Here is a 10,351-nt window from a genome sequence, read left to right on the forward strand (position 1 = left end):
CTATCTATCTATCTATCTATCTATCTATCTATCTATCTATCTATCTACCTATCTATCTATCTATCTTTCCATCTAATTTTTTCCTCCAACTAACCTAATACTGGCAAAGATCTCATCAGTTACAAATATCATCTTTCCATGCAGGAATGTAAACAGTTCAATTTTATTAAGTCCCTTATGATTTCTCTTTCCTGTTTACCTTTTCATGCTTCTCTTGAGTCTTGTATTTAAAAGTCAAATTCTCTATTCAGCTCTGGTCTTTTCAGCAAGAATGCTTTAAAGTCCTCTATTTCACAGAATGTCTATTTTTTCACCTGAAGGATTATACTCAGTTTTGCTGGGTAGGTGATTCTTGGTTGTAATCCTATCTCCTTTGACCTCCAGAATATTATATTCCAACCCCTTTGATCCCTTAATGTAGAAGCTGCTAAATCTTGTGTTATCTTGATTGTGTTTCCACAATACTTGAATTGTTTCTTTCTGGCTGCTTGCAATATTTTCTCCTTGACCTGGGAACTCTGGAATTTGGCTATAATATTCCTAGGAGTTTTCCTTTGAGGATCTCTTTCAGGAGGAGATCAGTGGATTCTTTAAAATTTCTATTTTGCCCTCTGGTTTTAAAATATCAGGGCAGTTTTCCTTGATAATTTCTTGACAGATGATGTCTAGACTCTTTTTTTGATCATGACTTTCAGATAGTCTAACAATTTTTAAATTCTCTCTCCTGGATCTATTTTCCAGGTCACTTGTTTTACCAATGAGATATTTCACATTGTCTTCTATTTTTTCATTCTTTTGGGATTTTTTTTGTTTGTTTTTTGTTTTTTTACAATTTCTTGATTTCTCATGAAGTCATTAGCTTTCATTTGGTCCATTCTAATTTTTAAGGAAGTACTTTCTTTAGTGAGCTTTTGGACTTCCTTTTCCATTTATCCAGTTCTGCTTTTTAAGGCATTCTTCTCATTGGCTTTTTGAACCTCTTTTGCCATTTGGGTTAGACTATTTTTTAAGGTGTTATTTTCTTCAGTATTTTTTTTGGGTCTCCTTTAGCAAGCTGTTGACTTGTTTTTCATGATTTTCTTGCATCATTCTCATTTCTATTCCCAGTTTTTCCTCTACTTCTCTTGCTTGCTTCTCAAAATCCTTTTTGAGCTCTTCCATGGCCTGGGACTGATTCATATTTGCCTTGGAGGCTTTAGATGTAGGAGCTTTGACTGTGTTGTCCTCTTCTGGTTGTATGTTTTGATCTTCTTTGTCACCAGAGTAAGATAATATAGTCTGACTCTTTTTGCGCTGCTTGCTCATGATCCCAGCCAATCACTTGAGTTTTAAACTGTTTGTTAAGGAATCTGCTTCCAGTGTGGAGAATGTGCTATCCCAAGCTTTGGGGATTTTATGCAGCTGTTTTCAAAGATACTTCTAGGGACCTATAAATTTTAAGTTCTTCCAAAGTGGTACAATCAAGTTTAAGGTGTTTACTCCTTTCCTGGCCTGTGCTCTGGTCTGTGAGTACCCACAAGCACTCCTTTCTGCCTTGGGACTGTGAGAAGGATTCCTTCTCCACTGCCACCACAAGCTCCACCATGCCAGTGCTTCTTCTCGCCCCAGGACCACCACCCAGAACTGTGACCCAGATTCAAACATGGACAAAGCAAGAGATTCCTGCCTCATTGCCTTCAAAGAGATCCCTGCAATCTCTCTCTGATCAACCACTAGATTCCCCCTTCATCTGTGGACTGAGAGCTCTGGAAGCAGCTGCTGTCCTAGGGCTGCCCCTTGACTGGGGCTGGGACTGATCCCCTCTCTCACCATGGTCTAACAGACCTTTCCTACTGCCTTTCAAAGTTGTCTTTGGTGTTTGTGGGTTGATAAGTCTGGAAACCACCACAGCTCCCCTTGATTCAATCCCCTAAGGACTGCTCCAGGTTTGCTGAGGCCTGGTCTTTGCCTGTGCAACCTGCATGGCCCACACTGAACTGCGTTCCTCTCCCAGCCTGGTGCAACAGATCTTTCCAATTAACCATCCAGGTTGTCTTGGGCTAGAAATTTGTTTCACTCTGTCTTTTTATGGGTTCTACTGGTCTGAATTTGTTTAGAGCCATCTTTTATGGATATTGGGAGGGGTTTGGGGAGAGCTCAAGCAAGTCACTGCTTTTACTCTTCCATCTTGACTCCGCTCCCTAAAGTTAGGACTTTTTAAGAGGGAAAAAAGGAGAGTTCTGGCCTGGCTGGGTTAGGGGTATTCACAACTTTGGAGGGAGGGCTGGTGACCTTAAGCATCCTAGCACATCAAAGGGCATAGAATTTGAAATCTATGTTTCCTCCTTTAAATATTCCTGAATTAGACCAGATCTTGACCGTTCTGCTAATGATGGAGATGTTTGTGGGTGGCTGTCTGGCCTTTATCTTGGATAATCTCCCCATAGATTCTTAAGGCAAATGACTCTTTATGCCCTGATTTTGGAACATTCATCACTGAATGAAGGATGCAAAACCAGATGGTGCCTTGAAAGACCTTCTAGTTTATGAGCTTTGATTACCCATGATCACCTGGGGCTCTTCCATGCTTCCTTAGAATCTTCCTGGCTCATTTTTGGTCTCCAGGTACTGAAAATCTGCTTGGCAATTATAGTGGAAAGAACATTAGACCTAGAGTCAAGAGGTTCTAGTAAGGACTGTCAGTGTCCTCATGTGCCCATAAGCAAGTCACATTAGTCTTGGGCTCTAAAATTCCAGGGCTGAACTATTTAATGACTAAGGCTCCTAGTGATTCTGAGACATTCCATGAATGACTGTTACATTGACTTGTATTGTGAACTTTATATTCCTCTATTTTTAGGGGGTAGGGGAGAGATGGTCTTTTACATTGGGGTTTTGTTAATCATATGGACTCTATGGTTTGTCCTACTCTGCCCCAGGCAGAAGCTATTCACTGAGGAATAAGACTGAGCTACATTTTGCAAGTGAATAGATCCAGGGTATGCAGCCCAGAGTAGTGCCAGTCTCTGGTGTGTTGGGCATTAGACCTACTCCAAGTCAAAATTGCATGCCTATTCAATTATATGATAAAATTATGTTTCAGTATGTTTTAATAGAAAGTGAATCAGATTTGGAATCAAAAGACCTGAGATCAGCCATTGAGATTCTGCTGCTTAGTATCTCGGTGACCACAGGCAAGTCACTTATCCTCAGTTTCTTTATCTGTAAGATAGTACTTACTTCATTTAAGAGCTGGCATGATGTAGTGCACAACGAGTTGCCTCAAAGATCAGAAGAAAGGTTCAAATTTTGCATCTGGAACATACTGGCTGTGTGACTCTAAACTAACCACTTAAAATTTCAATGCACTAGGCATCTCTCTAAGACTATAAATTTCAGAGAAAGTGGTGATTTTCATTGTTAGGGAGAATTTCTTCATCTGGCAGTTCCTTATATCAATGAAATCATAAATCTAGCCTTTATCCTTATTTCTATCCCTATTCTTATAGGGAAAATGCTTTGCAAAGTTAAACTGCTATGTATAAGTTATATATGATTATTGTTATAAAAATAAGTGACTGAAGTATGATATTTTTCTCTTTCTTTTTGAGTTTTCTTGAAAAAAAATTACTAATATGGAAATGTATTACATGAGAAAAAAAGTGGGCTTGACCTATGTAATCTTTAAGATCACTTCTAGGACTAAATCCTAAGAGGACCTCAAAGAGAATTGTAATTGAAAATGATAAATTTGCATATGTCTACTCAGGATTTTAATTTCAAATTTAAATTTCATTGTTTGTTGTTGTTGTTGAGTTGTTTTTCAGCCTAACTTTTTGTGTCCAAAAAGCCAATGAGGAGAAGAATGCCTTAAAAAGCAGAACTGGACAAATGGAAAAGGAAGTCCAAAAGCTCACTGAAGAAAGTACTTCCTTAAAAATTAGAATGGAGGGGGCAGATAGGTGGTGCAGTGGATAGAGCACTGGCCCTGGAGTCAGGAGGACCTGAGTTTAAATCTGGCCTCAAATACATAACACTTACTATCTGTGTGACCCTGGGCAAGTCACTTAACTCCATTGCCTAGCCAAAAAAAATAATAATTAGAATGGAGCAAATGGAAGCTAATGACTTCATGAGAAATCAAGAACTTGTAAAACAAAACCAAAGGAATGAAAAAAAAAATTGAAGACAGTGTGAAATATCTCATTGGGACAACAACTGACCTGGAAAATAGATCCAGGAGAGAGAATTTAAAAATTATTAGACTATCTGAAAGCCATGTTCCAAAAAAGAGCCTAGACATCATCTGTCAAGAACTTATCAAGGAAAACTGCCCTGATATTCTAGAACCAAAAGGTAAAATAGAAATGGAAAGAATCCACTGATCACCTCTTGAAAGAGATCCTCAAAAGAAAACTCCTAGGAATATTATAGCCAAATTCCAGAGTTCCCCGGTCCAGGAGAAAATATTGCAATCAGCCAGAAAGAAACACTGCAAGTATTGTGAAAACACAATCAGGATAACACAAGACTTAGCAGCTTCTATATTAAGAGATCAGAGGGCCTGGAATATAATATTCTGGAGGTCAAAAAAGATAGGATTACAACCAAGAATCACCTACCCAGCAAAACTGAGTATAATCCTTCAGGGAGAAAAATAGACATTCAGTGAAAGAGAGGACTTTCAAGCATTCTTGCTGAAAAGACCAGAGCTGAATAGAAAACTCAACATTCAAATACAAGACTCAAGAGACGCATGAAAAGGTAAACGGGAAAGAGAAATCATGAGGGACTTATTCATTCCTGCATGGAAAGATGTAACTGTAACTGATGAGACCTTTGCTATTATTAGGGTAGTTGAAAGGAATTAGATAGATAGACAGATAGATAGATAGACAGATAGATAGATAGATAGATAGATAGATAGATAGATAGATAGATAGATAGATAGATAGATAGATAGATGGCACATGGTGAGTTGAAGATGAAAGGATGATATATAAGAAATAAAATTAAGGAGTGAGTGAGGATTATACTGGGAGGAGAAAGAGAGAGGTAGAATGGGGTAAATTATCTCACATAAAACAGACGTTGGATTTGGCTTAAGGAGGGAATAACACACACACTCAATTGGGCATGGAAATCTATCTTACCCTACAGGAAAACAGGGGGAAAGGGGATAAAAGAGCGGGGGCTGGGGGTGATAATAGAAGGGAGGGCATATTGGGGGAGAAGGTAATCAGAAGCAAACACTTCTGAGGAGGGGCAGGGTTAAAAGAGAGAATAGAGTTAATAAGGGACAGAATAGAATGAAGAGAAATATCATTAATTGTTCATAACATGACTACTATGGAAGTGTTTTGCATGACTACCCATGTATAACTTGTGTCGAGTAGCTTGCCTTCTTAATGAGGGTGAGTGAGGAGGGAGGAAGGGAGAAAACTTGGAACCCAAAGTTTTAAAAACAAATGTTAAAAATTGTTTTTACATGCAATTGGGAAATAAGATATACATGGAATGGGTTATAGAAATCTATCCTGCCCTACAGGAAAATAGAAGAAAAAAGTGGATAAGATAAGGGGGAGGGGTGATAGAAGGGAGGCAGATTAGGGGAAGAGGTATTTAGAATGCATGCCATCTTGGGGTGGGGGGAGGGGGGAGAAGGGGAGAAAATTTGGAACTCAAAATCTTGTGGAAGTGAATGTTGAAAACTAAAAATAAATAAATTAATAAAGAAAAAAATAAAAATAGAAAGTTCCAGCCTCCCCCCAAAAAAATAACCTATGGGAATATAGAGGCCTTATAGCCTTCTAGAGTGATGATTCTAGTGCTTTAACATCTTGGAAAATTAAGAATTATTTTCATACATCCAACCAAAAGCCCTCTTGATAAGTCATTACCTCAGTACCCTCCGGATGAATACCCCACATTTATGAAGTGACCACCAATCAAATCTCCATCTTCCATCTCTGTGCCTTTGTAATGCAAGGGGCACTTCCTGCAAGGTCTTATCCAGACCCTCTAGCTTTCAGGGCTTTCCTTTCTTTTTTTTTTTAACTTATTTAACATTTATTTATTGAGAGCCTATTTTGTTCCAGGAACTAGGCTAGGCACTGAACAATGAAAGACCTATAGTAATAATAGGTAAAAGATAGCCATAATATATGAGAAATAGAGGAAAATAGCTGGTCTATGTTAAGAGTCCAATGCCTCAAACAGGGCAGCAGTCTGAAGAGGCATTTGATATATAAACAATATAGTGACAATTTCATAATAATTCACAGGATAAAGCAATTTGAGAATTGAAAGACAAGCAAGATACATCTAATCCAATCCATACATGAATAAGAATCTCTCTTGCAGCATGGCTGACAAGTGATCATTCAGTAATTGCCTGAAGACCTTTCTCAGAGATGATTCTATCTCATGAGGCAGTTCATTTGGCTTTTGGATAGTTTTAATTATTAATAAATCTTTCCTTAAAGCAAGCCTAAATACACCTCTTTATATCTTCTACCTATTTCTACCATGCTGTGTCAAAGAGAATAAATCCAAGCCTTTTTCCATAACATTTCAAATGCTCAAGGATAGCTATCATATTTTCCCCATTTCGTCATATTTTCAGGGTAAGTTAACCATGGTTCTTTTAATTGATCCTTTTCATATGACATGATTTCAAAGTTCCCTACCATGTTTGTTGCCCTCCTCAGGATAATCTCTAACTTATCAGTATACTTCAACAAATATGGTAACCATAACTGAACACAATACTACAGATGTGACCTGAGAAGGCTATGTGTGGAACCATCCATCACCTCCATAATGCAGGATACTTTGACTTTCAATGGTGGCTAAGATTGCATCAACTTGCATATATAACGTCATTAACTACAACTACAACTTTTGCCTTCATGTAATTATAAGGCCACTGATTCTGTAAGCCATATTAAAAAAAAAAAATTAGCCCCTTTCTAGAGAAAAGCAACAAAACCCAGTTTTATGTACAAGACGAGCCATACAATGATGTAGATTCCAAATATCTTCTAGTTTAATGCATGAGTAAGAAAGTTGTGCCATGCAGGGCTTTCCTTTCTAAGGCTATTTTCTATCTACTATGAATTCATCTTGTTGTCTCCTCCATTTGAATGTAAGCCTCTTGAGGACGGGGATTATCTTTTGTTTTTTCTTCATTATCCCCAACCTTTGGCACAATGTACTTAAATGCTTTATTTTATTGATTTATTGATGAATTCACCTGTTACTATCCTTTTTTAAGTATATTCACCCAAATTCCTTTCATCTTTTTTTTTTTTTAAGGAACTACACAGCCGCTATTTTTCATTTCTACTTTTTTTTCATTTTTGTCCTGGCAATGCAGAAATAGAAAGACAGGAGAGAAGGTTATAATACTAGTAGCCTGAAAGTAAGAAACTAACTGAAATTGCATGATACAGGAATGACCTAACCCAGTCTCTCTTCCCTAAGATAATGACTGTTACTTGATGCTTCAGAGAAAGGCAGGGTAAACATTCCACAGAGCACCTGGCCTGTCATGAAATACTATACGGACAGGAGGGAGACATTCCTTTCTGAAGCCAGCTGGTGATCAGCTTAGACCCTGGGGCACAAGGATTACAAATGCCAAAGTATTCAGTGTTTGGACAATGAGTATCATTGAAATGTTTCTTGTCATTGAGAGGTAAGCTCCTATAAGACATAGGAGCCAAAGGTGTTGACTTATGGAGCATTTCAGTTCAGATACTTATTAAATGTGTTATCTTCATTTGACATGGACTAATCTTGAGAAAGATTGTTATCTTGGGGACTTGTGACTGCCTTATCGTATATAAATTTAATGTCAAGATGACAATTCATGAAATCTAGTAGGTGTACTATCACGTGGATTTAACTAATACTGTTTCATTTTAACTGTTCATCAGAAAACACTAGGGCCTTATAATAGAGGTGAGTATGAACTTCCCTCTCCCTGTTCCCTTTATAGAGTTATAGGATGTTTATGCATTTGTCTTATGGTATCATACAAGAAAACTTTAAAAATCTGAAGTATCTATATAAAAATAGCCTTTAAAATATATGAAATAAAGATTAATTTGCACTATCTCCTTCAGACCCCATGCCTTATAGGAAAAATTTTTATGTGCTCAAAAACAAATTGTTTTGCTATAGGCTATGCTGAATAGATAAAAGATATTTTAATATATATATTTATGAATTAATTATATTTTATATAATTATATATTATATTATCTTAAATATAATCATATCCCATTTTATATAACAAATGTATGTGTTTATTCTATTTTAATATACATTTTGTAAAATACTACAAATACATTTTATTTGTAATTCCTGAAGTCAACCAATCAATAACAAAAATAATTTGTTGTCAGAGGCCAAAGCCTCTGGAGTGCTCATATTTTCAGAGATTATGAAAGCCACTATGGTAAGCTTCAGACACATAGTCCCAGCTGTTTGCTTCTACAACCTGAAAGAGACAGGATGAGTGGCATTACTAAGGCCCCTTCCCGCATAGAACACAAACAGGAAAACACCCTCTGGGCAGCTTCTTAAATTCAATTCAGTTCAGTTCAACAAACAAGGGTTTACTATAGACAGTCCTGGGCCAGGTGCTAAAGATGCAAAGCTGTTTACAATATGGGACAAGGGGGTGGGGAGGGTGAGAGGGGGTGGGAATCAGAGAAAACATCATGAAGGAGAGGCACCGGATCTGGTCCTTAAAGGAGGAGGATTGCAATAGGTTGAAATTAGTGAGAGGGTACATCCCAATGATATGATCTTGTACATGCACAGAGACTGTTTAGTTTGATGAGATCAAGAAATAACAAGTGGTTTGATTTAACTAAAATATAGATTGCACAAAGTGCAATACCATGAAACAAGTTCAGAAAAAATAGGATCATAAGTTTAGAGCCAGAAGAGACTTTACAGGGCACTCAGCCCAGTCTCATTTATATGTGGAGAAACTGAGGTCTACAGAAGTTAAGCATTTGCCAAAGTCAAATGAGCAGTAAACAGCAATGCTGGAATTCACATAGATGTCCTTTGACTCTTTCCACAACACCAAATGAAAATCTATTTACAGAAGACATTTAATGACAGGGTAAGGAGTTTGTGTTTTATTCAATAAGCAAATAGACAGTACTGAAGGATTTAGAGTAGAAGAATAAGCTAATAAAATTCTTTACTAGAATGAAGATAGTAGGAATGAAGAAGAAGAAACAGATGCTAAATATATTTTAGAATTAGACACGATAAGATTTGATAATCGATTCAATGTAGAACACAAAGAAGAGGAAACAGTCAAGTATTATTCTGAACTTCTCAGATTGGTAACTGGAAAGACAGCAGTGTTATCCAACGAAAGAAGTTAGAGAAAAAATAAGTTTTGTTGGAAAGTGATGAATTTTGCCATGTTGAGTTTAATGTGTTTGATAGACATCCAATTGGAAGTAATTGGTTTGAAATTGCGGGGCTGGAACTCAAGGGAGAAACTGTGTGGGAAGAATAGACAAATGGAATTGGGAATTGGTCACAATTGAGGCCATTGGAGTAGATGAGCTTGCCAAGGTAGAACACATTCAGGGAAGAGGGACAAGGATGGAGCTCACTTGGAGGGACAAGAAGAAGAGAAAACAGTGTAAGATCAAGAAGTGATCAGTGAAGAGAAAAAGAGAAAACAGCATCACTAGCATTAAGTGGGGAGAGAGAAACTAAGAAGGGGCAACTATAATATAAAATGTTGCGAAAGTAGGGATTTATTGGTGACTTTCAGTAAAATGGTAATGGTAGAAGTCAGATTGTTTTTGTTGTTGTTCAGTCATTTTTCAGGTGTATCTGACACTTTGTGACCCCATTTGGGGTTTCCTTGGGAAAGATACTGAAGTGGTTTACCATTTCTATCTCCTGCTCATTTCACAGCTGAGAAAACTGAGGCAAACAGGGTGAATTGACTTGCCTAGGGTCATATAGCTAGTAAGTGTCTGGGGCTATATTTGAACTCGGGAAGAACAGTCTTCCTGACTCTAGGCTCAGCACTCTCTCCACAGTGCCCACCGAGCTACCCTGATTTAGGCTAAGCATGTGTCTCAGAGACCCATTGAGAATTTATATGTAAGAAAAGAAATATATTGTCCTCCTGGAACACTGTGACCTCATAATCATACTATGTCATATACCCTTTTCTCCTATCACACCAGAATTATACTGCTTCTCAATTTACCATGGCAGAGGGGCATTGGACAATTTTCTAACATCAGCAGCACTTACCCTACTGAAGACCACCTTTAAGTCTTCAATAGTTAACAATTTACTCTAATGGAATGGAGTTATA

Source organism: Vombatus ursinus, unplaced genomic scaffold, assembly GCF_900497805.2.
Source record: "Vombatus ursinus unplaced genomic scaffold, bare-nosed wombat genome assembly UNPS02010639.1, whole genome shotgun sequence".
NCBI classification, from domain to species: domain Eukaryota; kingdom Metazoa; phylum Chordata; class Mammalia; order Diprotodontia; family Vombatidae; genus Vombatus; species Vombatus ursinus.